Below are 16,175 nucleotides of genomic sequence, written 5' to 3'. Positions count from 1 at the left end.
TATTGATAATATGTTGTAATTATTTTCAAATATATGTACATGAAAAATATTGGTCTTCAGATTACTTTTTAAATATTCTCTTTGGTTTTTATATGTGGGTAATATCCTCATAAACTGAAGTTCAAGAAGTTTTCCATCTTTAACTGTCAAAGAATGTGTAATTTGATAATTTTACTTTGAATTTTTCATAGTCTTTCTCTAGCAAAATCATCTGTGCCTGGAAGTGGCTTTCTTGGCAAGTTTTAAAATTATAAATTCAATTTCCTTATAGGAATTTTCTTATAGGGATAGCTATCATGTATTTGATTTTGGGAATTTGTGTTGATATGTTTTGAAGGAGTTGATGTTTTTCATCTAGTTTGTCAAATTTGTGTGCATAGAGTTGTGTATGCTGTTTCTCAAATAACCATTTGATATTTCAGGGAATATCATTCTTTCATTCTTGCTATCAAATTGGTGATTTGTATATTTTCCTTTTTTTTCTTTGTCAGGCTAAGGGGAGGTTTGTGTTTGTTAGTTTTGTTCTTTTTGTTTTATTGATTTGTTTTCTTTGTTTTCTGTTCTTATTTTCACAGATTTCTGTTGCTATCTCTATCACTTCCTTCCATTTTCTTGGATTAGGTTTATTTTGCTATTCTTTTTTCTAGGTTTGTGTGGTAAGATCTTCAATTGTTGATATGAGACCTTTCTCTTAGAGCAAGCATTCAGTTATGTGAATTTCCTTCCCTGCACTGCCTACGTTGTTTTACAATTTCGGTATGCTTTCATTTTTTATTTCACAGTATTTTTTATTATCTCCTGAGATTGACCCATGGATTGTTCAGAATGGTGCTATTTAATTTTCAATAGTGTAGAGAGTTAGTTTTCTGTTTCAGGTTTCTAGTTTGATTCCATTATGGACAGAAAAGACACTTTATATGGCTTCGTTTCTTTTAAAGGCTGTATTTTATGACATAGAATATAGTCTGTCTTGGCATATGATCCATCTGCTATTATTAGGTGAATTGTTCGATAAATGTTGATGAGATCCTATTGGTTAATGTTTGTGGATGTCTCCTGCAATAACTGTAAATTTATCTGTTTCTCCTTTCAGTCCCATCAGCTTTTGCTTCAAATACTTTGTAGCATCATAGTTTGGTACATGTCTTATTTGTAAATTGTTTTATTTATCATGAAATATCCCTTTCTGTCTGTGATAATTATCTTTGCTCTGAAGTCTGTTTTGTCTGATGTTACTGTATAGCAATACCTGATTTCTTTTGAATAATAATACACAATATGTCATTTTTTTCATTCTTTTCCTTTCAAAATACCTATATTGTTGTATTTGAAGTAAGTTACTGTACTTGTAAATAACATATCATAGGGCAAGTTTGTAAATCTACTCTACCCATCTCTTGTTTTTTTTTTTTTTCCTTTTCTTTTTTTAGTATGGGGGATTGAACTTGGGACTTTGTACTTACAAAGCAGGAGGCAGAACCACTGAACTAAATCCCCAGTTCTTACCCTAAATCCCCAGTCCTTACTTATCTCTTGTTGAAGCAATTAGTGGTGTTTGCTTTTTCTTGTCATACAGTTCCAACAACTGATTCATCTAATGTTGGCTTATTTTGATTGTCTTTTCTGATTTAAATTGAAGTTTTCTTATCATTGGCTATTATAGAAATGCAAATTAAAACAGCACTGCGATTCCATCTGGCTACAGAAGGAATGACTATTATCAAGAAGTCAAATAATAAAAATGCTGATGCGGTTGCATGAAAAAGTAACCTTTCTACAGTGTTGGTGGGAATGTAAACTAGTACAACACTAAGGAAATCAGTACAGAGATTCTTCAAAGAACTAAGAATAGATATTCCATTCCACTCAGCTATTCTCCTTCTAGATTCATTCCAAAAGATGCCCAAAAGGGATCATGTTATAGTGATACATGTGTACCCATGTTTGCAGCAACACAACTCATAATAGCTAAATCTTGGAAGCTGCCTAAATGTCCACTAACAGATGAATAGATAAAGAAAATGTGATGTTTATATACAATCAAGTAATACTGTGCTATAAAGAAGGACAAATTTGACTCTTTCGTGGGAAAATTGTTGTACCTTGAGAGCATAATGTTAAGTAAAATAAATAAGACACACAAGTTTAAATATCTTTATTGTTTTTTTTTATGAGAAACCCAAAATATAAATCAAGAGCATAGCAAAAGATAGTTAATAGGAAGTAGAGAAATAGATCTTTTTTAAGTAGGAAAGGGGTCAAAAGATGAAGGGAGGAAAGACGGGAAGCGTTAGGGGATGAAAAGAGTTAAAGATGTGTTATGTACATATACCAATTCCCCACAGGGAATGTAACCATTGTGTACTGCAAACATGTATTAATAAAAGATAAAAACAAAAAAATAGGTTTTCTTGATTTTTAGTATAAGTGATTTTCAGTCGTATGCTGGAGTTTAGGGTATAATGTCAGAGATATTGGATCTTATTCAAATTCACTACCTTAGCAGATTTCCTCTGATCTTGTTCCAACCAGGGGAGGAAGAAGCCACCTACTGTCATCAAATGGACGTAGAAGACCAGGTTCTCTCCTTACTCTCTTTACAATGGCAGGGAAGACATCTGATTACTGCTAGGTAGGGATAGGAGTTCAGGCTCCTTGTTAGGCCTCTCCTGATACACCTTAATGGGAAAGACAGACATGCTGTGCTACTATTTCTCATATAACCCAATGTATCTACTTCTGCTTTTGTTGTCTGAATTTTCAGTTCATATCCAAGGGACTCATTGGTTAATTAAGTATCATGAAGCTTTTCCCTATGCTTTATTCTAAAAATTTTATATATTTAGGTTTTATGTTGGATACTTTGGCTTAGTATAAGGTAAGAGAGCAACTTCATTCTTCTGCATGAAGATTTCTAGTTTTTCCAGTATTGTTTTTAAATATACTGGCCTTTCCTCATTGAATTGTCTTGCCTCCTTTGTTGCTGAAAATCATTTAACCATGTATGCGTGATTTATTTGTGGACTTTATATTCTTTCTGTTTCATTAATCCATGTCTGTCTTTGTAGCAATATTATAGTTTTTTATTACTGTGGTTTTGTAATAAATTTTGAAATCAGGACATGTGATACTTCCAACTTTGGTCTTTTTGAGATTGTTTTGGCTAGTTGAAGTCACTTGAGTTCCATATGAATTTAAAAATTTTTTCTATTTCTGTATCTCAAAAAATTCTGTTATGGTTTTGATATAGATTTTATTGACTCTGTAGATCACTTTGGCCAGTATTGACATTATTAAGTATTAATAATATTAAGTTTTATAATTTATATACACAGGTTTTGTTTCTATAACCCAATTAATTTTTTAAAAATATAGATTCAGAATCTGGAATTTAATACTGGTACATGTAATCTTGTTAGATTCATAATCCACTGGCTAAGTTACTTGTAAAGTTTTTTTTTAATTTTTAAGTATAATATATTCATTGTTCTTCCTCAATTTTATAAAACTTATTTCTAATTTTAGTATATGTACTGCTGAAGCAAACACAATTTTTATATCATTTTTGAATGCCTTCTGCTATCCACCAGGTTTCAGATTGCCATATTTAATAGGCTTGCCTCAGTTCCAGGACATAGTAACAATACAATAGAGATGGTGCTAAAAATTGAATTTTGATTCATCTGTCAGTTTACACTCTGTGTATATCGTAAATATAACTGACAGTATTTCCCTGTGCTTCTTTATTTTACTCTGGAATATATCAAGAATTTCCTGATTAAATAACATAATCTTCTGACCTTCAGCTTTATAATCATATAAAGAGAGAGCTTATTTTAATTTTATACAAAGTATTATAATGAAATTATTCCATCTCCATATATGTTCATCGTGGTAATAAACTGTTGTAGATTTTTGGGATGATTTATGCTGCACTTGATCATTATCATTGCAAACAATTGTAAAATTATATCTGATTCACCTTCTTTAAGAAATAATTTCCATAGTTAAGAAAATAATATTTTAACAGATACAAAGCAATCAATAAGAATTTAAGCTGAAATTTATTTTCTGTTTCTCAAAGAACATAACATAATGTTGGGATATGTAGTAGACCCCAAGTCATTTTTGATTGACTATGAAATAATGAAAGTAGAAATTCTTCCATTGTCTTTCTCATGGTTAGAACAGGCATGGTCAACCTTATGAATGAGACCCTGTTGTGGTGACACATAAGAGTGTAGCTGCTCAAAGTCTTGTTTTACTGGAAGCTTTACCTTTTTCTCCTCATTCCGATGGACTGATCAATTGGTAGTTCGCATAGCGCTGTTCATGTCCTCCTGGTAATCTGAGCTCAAGTAAGACAGGATTTTTTGTCTCATGTAATAGAGGGAAGGAAAGCAAGGCAGACAAGCACCTATAATACTAATCATGATAAAATAAGCATCATTGTGGAGATGAAACCTATGCATGGTGCTAATACAAAGGAAGGAATAAATAATTGCCTCTGAGGATTGGAAATGGCTTCATAAGAAAAGTAGGGTGCATGCAGAACAGGGATAATTTTTTCTTTTTTGTGGCACAGACATAAAACGTATGTCAGGCAAGTGCTATTAGCAGTGAACTATTTCATCAGGCCCCTTTCAATTGTATTTTGAGTCAAAATCTGTCTAAGTTTCCCAGGCTCCCTTGAACTTGCAATCCTCTTGCTTCAGCCTCCCCAGTAGTGAGGATTACTGGTGTGCACCATTGTACCTGGCTAGAACTTGACTAATTTTAAGTTTCAGTTGCAGACAAATGGAGGGACCCAGGAATACAGACGAATGAAGTCCCAAAGTCGGTGGCAAGTTCTCAGTCTGTTCATATTCTAGGAATATGTTTCTCCATCTCCCTCTTGCTCCCCCTCCCCATATAAGACACTGGAAAGATCAGGTTTAGTTGTAGGAATTTTGAATGTTTTTAGTATGAAGTCTGGACTTGATTCTGTGGTAAATAGAGAACTATTTAAATTTTCCAAGCATGGGATTGACAATGATATGACAATATAGAAAGATAATTCCAGTAATAGCATGAAAGATGGATTAGAAAACCAAAAGAATGAAGGGAAGGAGCCTGGCTATTAAGCCAGTGCAATAAGTTCACACAGGAGAAATGAAAATGAAATGAAAAATTGGTTTTTTAAAAAAAGGTCAGAATCTAAAATGCAGTGAGACAGGGGTAATGCACTGTATTAAAATGTAAGGTCATATCTATGTGGGTTTGATTACAGAAAGTAATAAAGTATTCTCTAAATAATGAAAAAGAAAAAAAGGAATAAGATAAGACTACAAGACCAAGAAGCAATTTAAATATCTTCAGGGACCATTTTCATTTTCAGAATTAAGGATTTATTTTAATCTTACATCGTTGCCTTTTCTCTTTTACTTTCCTTTTTATTTTATTTTAGGATTCCCTATTTTTAATGTTCACACAGAGATTTCTTTAGCTGAAATACCGAATAGTTTCTCTGGTGTGAAAAACTATAATAGTACACAGGATCCTAATGAGATAATTAATAATGTGAAATAGGAAGTAAAGGGCTAAAGGTGTAGGGAAAGTGGGAAGGGTTAGGGAAAGGTAATAACGGAGAGGAAAAAATATGAGAAATTGAAAAAATGGAAATAAAGTGTTTGTAAATGGGGAGGGGAGGAGGGGGTGAAGGGAGGGCAGGGACAAGGGGAAAAAATGAGAATCAAGACCTATCATGTAAAGGTACAGGATCCCAATGATGAATGTAACTGTATTGTATACCTAGACTGTACCAATAAACTCAATAAAAAGAAAAAAAATTTAAAAATAAAATGCAATGAGGAGTACATAACTGCTTTTAGTCCAAATAACATTTTCTTCTTGTGATTAGGAACAGATTAAAAACCCTCTGTTATATAGAATTCTGTATTACAAGGACAGTAAAAATTTTAAAAACAAAAATGTACTGTTGTTACTAAGGTTTCTAGTCCCTCCCCTTAAATCATAAATATAGGTTGTAATTTTATTTTGAGTGATACAGTTTCTCAATTTTGAAAAGGTACCCTAGAATCAGGATATTTTAGCATAAATGGACCTCCTGTGGGAGACTATTATTCTGAGTTGTGTTCGTTAATTTTAGATTTTGGGGTTTGAGGGGCATAAAATGGATATGGTACACGTAGGTTGGAGCTCAGTTGAAAAAAATGCTCATGACACTGTTTTTTTTTTTGTTTGTTTGTTTGTTTGTTTGTTTTTTGGTACTGGGGATCGAACTCAGGTCCTTGTGATTGCGAGGCAACCACCAGAACCACTCAGCTAAATCCTGGCCCTTTGACACTGTTAATAACGCTGAAAACATAGACTCCTAGGAATTTCTTCAAAGGGCAGATAAGCCTAAGTATTTTTGGTGATACTTCTGACTATGTGTGAAGCCTTAAAGCTTTATTTATAAACACTTACCTTTCAGAGTGATAAGCTTCATCTGTTCACTACTATGAGGAATTCTGTGGTTCCAGCAAAACCAAACACACACCAGTCTGCTCGTGGCTTGCAATGGTCATCTGCCTCTGTACAGCCTGTTTTCTGAGGGTGTCTTTTCTTCTTTTGTGTTTTCATCTCATTCTGGAATTGTGGTGTCACTTAACATTTTCCATTTTCCATTTTCCATCTCTCTGCCTTTAGTTATTCATTTTTAATTTTTTTTTTTTTGAGATAGGGTCTTGCTGAGTAGTCAGGCTGCCTTGAACTCATTATATAGCCCAGGCTGGCCTTTAACTAGCACCTATCCTCCTGCCTCAGCCTCCTGAGTGTAGGGATTACAGGTATGTACCACCACCCATTCTCAGTCTCTCTGCCTTTCAATAGTAGCCCTAACTACAGTTGTACTTTTGACTTGTCAAAACTTTAAGTTTCAAAAATAATTCAGATAATTCAGCTAAGGGCGTGCTAAGGGTATTTTCTGCTGTAGGGTTCATGATTCTGTGAAGCATTTAGTTAATACACTCTTATTATGGACCTAACAGATGCTGTGGATTTGTTATCTCTACATTCAATCTAAAAAAGAAATGAAGAAATGTGCTCAGAACTTTCACAAGCCTGATGGGAAATTAATCATCTTAAGAGAACAGATGAGCCATCTCTACGGCAGCCTCTTTTATGTAACCTCTAGTGAGTCCCTTGACACACTTTACTTTCCTTATGTGCATAGGCACCTTATTCAGGTTTGATTAAACAGCAAAATAATAGCTGCAGACTGTCTTTGTTCCCTTTGGTCTACTTTGAATAGTGAACATGCAGCAGAAGATGCTGTGAGTTGAAAGGAAATAGCACTGAATGTCAGAAGGTTAGTCCCTCAAAGACACTTTGACCAAATGAGAAAATATGAAATGTCACTTTTGAAGTTGAGATCAACTATACTCTGCTTTTAAATTATCATTTCTACTGCATTTGATGAATAAATTTCCTTTTGTCTCATGTAATGTCTTTGTTTTAAGGGTGGTAAGTCAGCAATTACCTATTAAATCTTCCATGACCCCCAATTTGAGACAGTCAGAAAAACAGATACATAATGACATTATTTTTAAATGGCTTATTTTTTTATAGGAAACCTAGGAGGGAGACACAAATTCCCTTATATCTCCACCTCCACATTATGTTTCATCTTGAGTATTTTGCTAAGAATCCCAGTGAGTAAGAAGGGGATCAATAATGGGGCCAATTCATCCAGAGATTCCTTTCATCCCCTGAAGGGAGAAAGGTAGTGTGTGCTCTCTAGTACAGACCTTGTAGGGATATTGGGGTAGATTATGGGCTTGGGTGCTGGATCTACTGCTCACTGGCTGTTGAGTAACTTTCTTAATGTAAACCTCAATTTTCCCATCTGTAAAGTGGTAATTAATATTATTATTGCCTCACAGGCTTTTATAATAAGGATTAAATAAAATCCTCTATGTAGAGTACTTGCAAATGTGCATGGGCTTATAGAAAGCATTCCATTAATGGTGGGTGACATCTTTCATTCTTTCTGTGAATCTGTGTCGGCCACCTGCTATGTTCCAGGCACTCTTCAGGATGCTGGGATGCATGAGGAATAAAGCAGGTGACCATTCTCCCTTTGTGGTGATTATATCCTAGTGATCGGAGGCAGCAGTTAACATACTATATATGTGAATTGCATAATATTGTAGAAATTGGTAAGAGCCATGCAACAAAACTGAGCATTCCAGTGGGGATTTAGAAATGGGAAATTAGGAATGGGGCAATTTGCATTTTTCAGTTGGGACTGACTTTCTGGTTCACCGAAAAGATGATATTTGAACAGTGACTTGGAAATATTTGTTAATGTTACTCATTCTACAAAATAGGGTTTTATCCTGTGCTCTCTCTACCCTTACCATATACTGTAAGACTTGATGATAATAATAAAGCAATATTTAATATTAATAAATTTAATACTAAAGGCATATCTATTTTAGCTACATCATCCCCTCGCCTTTTTAGTGCTTCATGCTGTCTTATAGCAGTGAATTCAGAGATTAGAACAGTGTAAAAATTAATTTTTTACAACCAGAATAAGACACAATACAGAGAATCCACTGAAATACCAGTATTTACTTTTTTTTTTAGTATCAGAGATCAAATTTGGGACCTTGTGCTAGCGAGGCAGGTGGTAGCACCACTGAACTAAATCCCCAGCCCTTTGCTATTTTTAATTTACTATTTAAATGTAAAATTTGTATTAGTAAATGTCTGCAGTACATAATGATTACATTCATTGTGGGGAGCTGGTTTATGTAAATAACACATCTTAATTCTTTTTACCTTCCTTTCCTCTCCCCTCTCTCCTCCCAGTATTTCTGGAAAGCTCAGGCTCTCTCAGCTGAAGTTGTTTTTTTGTTTTTGGTACTGGGGATGGAACTCAGGACCTTGCGCTTGTCAGGCAGGCGTGACACCTTGAGTTATATCCCCAGCCCTCAGATGAAGTTGTTAACAGAAAAGTTCATCTTGTCTGTGAGCGAGAAACAGGTGTTTATGTGGACTGTGGTTTATTCTGACTCAGGTGAGTACAGGACATTGTATATCCTTAGCCTCTTGCAATGATTGAGCAGCCATAAAAAATGTTAAAAGCTGCCCTTCAGAACCCAGTAATGCATTAATCTGTTAGTATTTCCATAGTATAGTCATGAGCAGGTGCAGTTGTGGTTTTCAATGCTAGCATCATTTTTCAATGCTCCAGCCCTTGGACTTTCTGTGTAGGAACATTGGATGCTACTCTAATGGGGTTTCCCTGATAAAAGTAGTCATTACTAACTCAGTGACATTCAGTGCTCCGCCTTCATATTATATTTTGGAATGTACCATTTATTTCTGAAATTAAATATATAGATAATATAATTCTGTACACAATTTCAAAAGTTGAAATAAAGTTATAATTGTAACTTTATAAAGAAAAACAGCTCTTTGATACATTTTATTATGTAGAAGTTCGCATGTAACTTTCAGGTGTCTGAACGTACTTTTAAACAAGTTTAGGTAAAAAAAAATCAACATTCAGCTAAGTTTTTGCAAGTTTTTCTTTTTCTTTGAAATTTTGAAATAAGGGCTAAATAGCATATATATATATATATATGTATCATATATATACGTATGTATACATATAAACATACACAGAATTTCCATAAATGGAACATGTATAATACAGATTGTGTAGACATGTTGTTGGTAACTTAAATACCATGAATTGACACAGTTTTCCGTATTGGTGGACATTTGGTGCAATTCCAAAGTGTGACTTCAACAACTCTGTCTCAAAATAAGATAATGGCAATAGATGTAGCTCAGTGCAGTGGCCTCAGATCCATCCCCAGTATGGGGCTGGGGGTGGGGCATCCGGGAAATAAAGCTTTTCTGTGATGCTGGTGTCCGGGTGGGGTCCTGTCTAAGCTGCAGTCTGTGTTACTGCGTGATGTAGCTAGCTGCTGACTGTGTGGAAGGGATGCTCAGGTACTCTGGTACCACTCTGCTCAAAGCAGTTTCCAGATGGCTACTTGAGCTTCTGAGTACACTGAAATGCTTTTCAAGTGGCTTGTAATCCCTTAGTCTCTTCCTTCAGATAAACGTTACAGATACCTCAAAGGTTACTGGTTATAAATGGAATACAATGAACAGGCGGTTGTCACCCTTTTTTTTTTTAAACTGCCACTCTGATTACAAAATTGTTGTGGTTTTATTGTTGGATAGATCGATCTATTAGCTATTTTTCTTCTGTTGTCATCTAAAAAGTTTTGCTACATTTGTATTTGTCTGTGGTTCAGAATCCCTGTCATCACTTTTGATCTCGATAACACCACTATTGCTTTTGCCACTGCTGTATTCTTTCTTTTATTCCTCTTAATGTTACTAAAATATCTTTCAATATATGTTACTGCTATCTTGATGTATGTCCTTCTTTCTAAATCATCAATTAGCCATGGCCCTTAGCTATATGTTTTAATTTATTTTCTGTTTAGTAGTTTGCATGTTTCATATTAAACACATTGAATTAAAAAGAATTATTTGTTTATACCTTTTAGGTCTATCTGTATCAGACTTTTACCACATATCTCTCTCTGTGTGGTTGGACCTTGCCTAACGAAATTTAAATTCAGCCTGACAAGCGTTAAAGAGCTTGTGCAAATTCTTGGGATGAGATTAAAATAAAACTTTCATTCAAATGATTTAAATAGTACTCATTATGTAGGACTTTTTTTTTTTGAAAGAGAGAAATTGGATAAGGATTCTACTTTAATGTATAGAGTACTATTCAAGATTTAAATATGCTATCATCAACATCTCTACCAACGAGAGTAAAGTTCCATAATCATCACATCAGAAATCAGGAAAGGAAACATAATCAACTTGTTTCAAGTAGATCATGCTGTTACTGTGTCATAGGTGGCCTGGTGTGAGACCTGTTTAAGTCTGTGTCTGACCCTCAGCTGTGTTCTAGACTTGAGGCCTATTCAAATTTGAGACAGCACACTCAGCTATATTACATCTTAAATTATGTTCCTTATGTTGTGTCATTTGCCTTATAGTATAGTCTTTTGCTTGTCTGTCTACCCCTTTAGGTTGCAAACCCTAAACATAGTCCCATTAATTTTGGTGCATCTACATGACCCAGGATGTAGCTTTACACTGTATAGGTGACCAATAAAGGTTAGGAAATTGGCTCTACGCAAACTGTTCCCTCTTATTGGGGTATATTTCTGGATTTTGTGTCCTTCCTCCCTCCCTCCCTCCCTCCCTCCCTCCTTCCTTCCTTCCTTCCTCCCTGCCCCCCTGAATTGGGGATTGAACTCAGGTCCTTCCGCTTGCAAGCCAGGCTTGAGCTGTTTCTTCAATCATCTTGAAATACAGACAGGGTTTCGATTGATAGCATCTTTTTTTATTTTTAAATTCATAGAATTATAGTCTCTTATTGATGATATCAACTTCCTTGGATGTTACTTTGGTCAAATCTTTATTTAACAGATGGGAAACAAACCCAGAGAGGTTAAGTGACTTTCCCTCAATCAGTTAACATGAAAGTACTGGTACCAGAACATAGGCTTACTTCAAAGAGTTTGTTTGTGGTGCTGGGGATTGAACTCATGTCCTCACAAGTGCCAGTTAAGCACTCTACCCTTGGACCAAATCCCCAGACCTTTTTATTTTTAATTTTGAGACAGAGTCTTGCTAAATTGCCCAAGCTGACCTTGAATTTGCAATCTTTTTCCCTCAGCCTCTTGAGTAACTGAAATTAGAGTCATTGCTCATCTGGCTATTTATCACTTTTAAAAACTAATTGTTGCATCACAGTAATAGTAATAGGATAATTCATCATTAATTTCAGTGTTATTGATATTATACACAAAACATATTAGACATTGGCAGTGAAATATATGCAAATAAAAATAAAAATTTATTTTGGAAATGCTCTTAAGTGGACAGATTTAAAAATAAGGAAAATGAGATATGTTAATATGACCCGCTGAAAGGGTTTGGCTTAGAGTTAAATACAGTGTGACTGGTGTTTGGTCAGTTGATGCATTTTTGAAAATCACTTGGCAACTGTTCGCGTAATAGAATTAATATTAACTGAATCATTTTTTGGTATACATAACAGATGTTTTGAACCTTAGTGTTAATAGTTTGAGAGCAAGTGCAGTGGAGCCTCAAGTTATGACTGGCCTGACATGAACAACTTGGGTTAACTAGGTTGATGGAAGATTCATTTGCTTCTTGCTATCTATAGTGAGTACCCAGGTAAACATCCAGTCTCAGCCGTCTTGAATTAGTTACAACCAGCCCTTGGGAACTGATCAAGTTTGTAAGTCAAGGATCCACCGTAGTTTTCAGAATTTTTGACCCTATCACATATGACATACTTTCATTTAGGTATGTATATATGTGTACTTTTGCAATGAATGGATATATATTCTTGATAGCTAGTAAAATTGAATCAAGAGAGTATTGGAAATTCTCCTTTCTCTTTATTCTCTCCTTCTTTTATATGGTCTGCCTTCCTCATTCCACAAAGCATCTTTATTTTTGAACTTTGAGAGAGTAAAAGTTTTCTTTCCATTCAAAATGGAAACATTTTTCAGTACCACTGTAACTTATTGGAAGGCTGGTATATATTATTATAAGAGGATCATAGGTGTTATATTGGCTGAAGTTCTATTCTCAACATGGAAAATTTTAATTAGCTTATAAAATTTTTTCTTATTAGAGATCTTTTAGTAATCTCTTTGCTGTAAAGTGATGTACTTGTCATGGGTGATATTCCCAAATGTCATCATTAACACTATTCTTTACTCCAGAACTTCATCATTGGTTATTCATTTTATGATTCATTTCCATAATATATTCTTACTTCCTTCAGTGGTCATTTTGTAGTTGCTGTACTATAGGACAAGTCTTCATAGTTCTATTAAAAATGTCTGATATTAGCTGCTCTTGCTTTTAAGACATGAAAGAAAATCAATCAACAGTGTTACTTGTGTGACAATACACTAAAAAGTGACTAGACCAAAAAGTATATTGTCTTAGGTTAATGTGTGTTCATTTTAACAGGCATAGTTAGATGTATTTGGGAATCTTTCATTTTCAAAAGATTATAATTGAAGTGAAAAACCATTAGGAAAGCAGTTTTCTTAGCAAAATTGGAGGGGTTTCAAAATTCACAGAAATGATGAAGATTAACCAATGTCCTTCCAAAATAACACAACACAAATATGAGGAAGGCACATCAGGCTCAGTTTGTAAGACATTGCATAGTTCCCAGATGGCTCTTGTTGCCACACAGTTACTAGGTAGCTTTTAAATACAGTCATAGAACAAGAAAAATCATGTATTAGGATAATGTCCTAGAAAAAGGTTACTTTTGTTTTGCCTTTAGTATTATAAACTATTTAAAGACTAATATGTAATAAAGACAAGATTACAAGCATAACGTGATGTTCTGTTTTAAAAGCTGTGCTCTTATTTTCTTCTTATTATTGAAATGTAGCCTTCTCAAAATAGGGACTGTGTCTCACTCCTTTTTATATCTTCACTGTAGCGATGTATAATGAACATGAGATTAAAGAGAGATATTCTTCATGTAGCCGACTTTTGTTAGCACTAAGTAAATATTTATTGAGCAGGTGTTGTAAGCCTGACACAGTCATCCAGAATTGGCAATAGTAACTTGAGCAACATGAGGTCCCTGCCCTTCAAGACCTCACAGGTTAGCAGGAGAGGCAGATGTGTAAATAACTGACCTCAGCACACTGTCCAGTGGCATGCAGTATGTTCTGGAGGCACACAGGACGTGCATGTTGGGTTGGAGCTAGAGATTTAACAGAATAAATCAATCACATTCAAACTTGCCTAGCCTGTGGTGCATTGTTTATAGATCAAACTTTTGGCCATCTAGCCAAGGTCATTATGATCTAGGATCTATGCCAAGTGCTAAGGGTACAGAAATGAACATGACATGTATCCTACATTTAAAAAACCTATTGATTTGTAGGAGGTAGACACGTACACAGATGATAAAGAAGGCAACACTGAATGTAGAGTTGTGAATGTAATGCCATGGAGTGAGAGAGACCGAAAAGGAGAGCTTCACTGGGGTAGGGGAAATGAGGGCCAGCAAAGACCATACAGAAAGAGATCCTTAAATTCAGCAAGGGAGTCTAGGATTTTAGTAGGTCAATTGTGGGTTAGGTTGGAGTCCGGGTTCAGGCAGTAGGACTGATATATAAAAACTTGGGGAAAAATACTTGGAGCATTATAGGTATTGATGAAAAAGAACACACTACCCCAAACTATGGCACCTTGGCATTTGAATGAACAGCAGAAGCAGGGAGGCCACTCTCATCTTTTCCTCACCTTTCTGTCCTGAAGCAGGTTGTAAAATCTTCATTCCAGGAGTACTTTCCTCATACCTAGAGGAAAGAAGCGTTCTTATCTTTGAAAACAGACATATGCCTAGAAGGATCTGAGCAAACAGGCCTTGCTAAAGCTGTATCAGTTCATTACCATCAGCTTATACTCCTTTTGTCTGACTATACTTCCCCATGCCTGTCCATTATTCATCAAACTTAAGTATAAGAATAAAAAAAATTTTTTTTTTGCTTCTTTGGGTTTCCATTTCAGAGCACTCTCATGCTATATAAAACTTACATTAAATTTTGTGTCCTTTTCACTTGTTTTCCTCTCTCTTGTTGTATAGATATGAGCCATGAATCTAGAAATGGGTATGAAAGGAGTATTTTTCCTTTCCTCCGTAGAAAATAGTATTCTGAGGGAAAGTAGTGTAGTAAGTGGCAGGAGATAAAGTTGAAAAGGCAGAAGAGCTTGGAACTTCTCATGGGTGATGGGGTATTGTTCAAGAGTGATAATCTTAGTTACAACTTATGTTTAGTTGCAAGAGAGACTCAACTACAGTGGTGTAAATACAAAATGTTTACACTGTCTTATCAAAGAAGAGGGGAGGTATTCCAGGGCTGGAGCAGGATCTTCAAAAAGTCCTCAGAGATTGAGGCTCAGTTTATCTTTTGGTTGTGATGTACATGACTTTCATTCTCAGTGTTGTGCATTATTCAAGGTGCTGTCAACCTTAAATGGAGCACCAGCCATTATCTCTCTCCTGAAAAAGAACAAAAATTCAGAACAGCCAAGAGGGCGTATAGCTCATGTCTGTGAAGTAAGTTCCCCTGAAAGTTCATACAAAACAAAACAAAAAATGTGAGGGTCAGGAAGAGGGAAGAATGGATTGTTTAACTGGCATTCTTCATCACCTGAGGAGTGTCTTCATGTTTTGATTTGGAAGGATTTTTGTGAAAAAGGATGGAGGATTGGTTGGCAGTGTGAAGCTGGCATGAAATTAGGTGCTGAGGATTCAATCTAGGTCCCCCAACATGGTGGGCAAGCGCCTTGTCACCAAGCCACACTCCAAGCAGTTTATTTTTGCTTTCCATTACTGACATTCTTGAACAGCATAAGTGATACCCTGGTTCATTCTGATCACTGGGCCCAGGTGTACCACACTTACTTGCACATGTAAGAGGCTTCCAGGACCTCTTTAAGTATCTTTAGTGCGTTTGAGATGGAGGATAGATTCAGGCTACTGTACATCTCCTGCAGATTCACTTTGCCTGAACCTTGACCTTGAGAAAATCTCCTCTCTTGCTTTTAAGATATTTTCACCGTTTGAATGGTCTTTAAGTAAGTACTTAACAATGTCCTTTTCTTTCTTTTGCTTAATGTGTGAGTTTTAGAAAAATAAATTAGGAGGCAGAGTTCAATTCAGCTAGTTTAATTTTTTGTTTATTTCCCTTATACGTCTGCATACAGGCATTTTCAGAATTCCTTATTGTTCTTGGAGTCTTTCCCTTCCCTTCTCCTTCCTTCCTTTTTCCCTTGTGTTGGATGCTAATCTAGGACCTCACACGAGTCCCTTTTGGCTTAGTCCTCCATAAGTCCTTTTTCTTTAAAAGTTTAGTATAAAAATTGCACAATTTTGGTCTTTACCTCCTAGGAATATGCACTGCTACATGCAGTGATCCTGAGGTAGACAGAGGCATCAATAATAATGACATTGTAGCTACTAGCTCATAAATTCCCAACAGAAAGAAATTTTATCATAGAATATGTAT

The 16,175-nt window shown here is 35.3% G+C and overlaps 1 protein-coding gene and 1 pseudogene across 5 annotated transcripts in view; one reads left to right on the top strand and one right to left on the bottom strand.

Annotated features, from left to right (window-relative positions):
* Smyd3 (SET and MYND domain containing 3) overlaps positions 1-16,175 on the top strand; it is a 690,610-nt gene that overhangs the window by 363,915 nt on the left and 310,520 nt on the right. The window lies entirely within an intron of this gene.
* LOC104875217 overlaps positions 1-16,175 on the bottom strand; it is a 172,129-nt pseudogene that overhangs the window by 49,408 nt on the left and 106,546 nt on the right.

Source organism: Fukomys damarensis, unplaced genomic scaffold, assembly GCF_012274545.1.
Source record: "Fukomys damarensis isolate Sample0158 unplaced genomic scaffold, DMR_v1.0_HiC HiC_scaffold_11, whole genome shotgun sequence".
In the NCBI taxonomy this organism is placed as follows: Eukaryota; Metazoa; Chordata; class Mammalia; order Rodentia; family Bathyergidae; genus Fukomys; species Fukomys damarensis.
The sequence above is the reverse complement of the archived record's forward strand: the minus strand, read 5'-3'. Positions and strand labels throughout refer to the sequence as shown.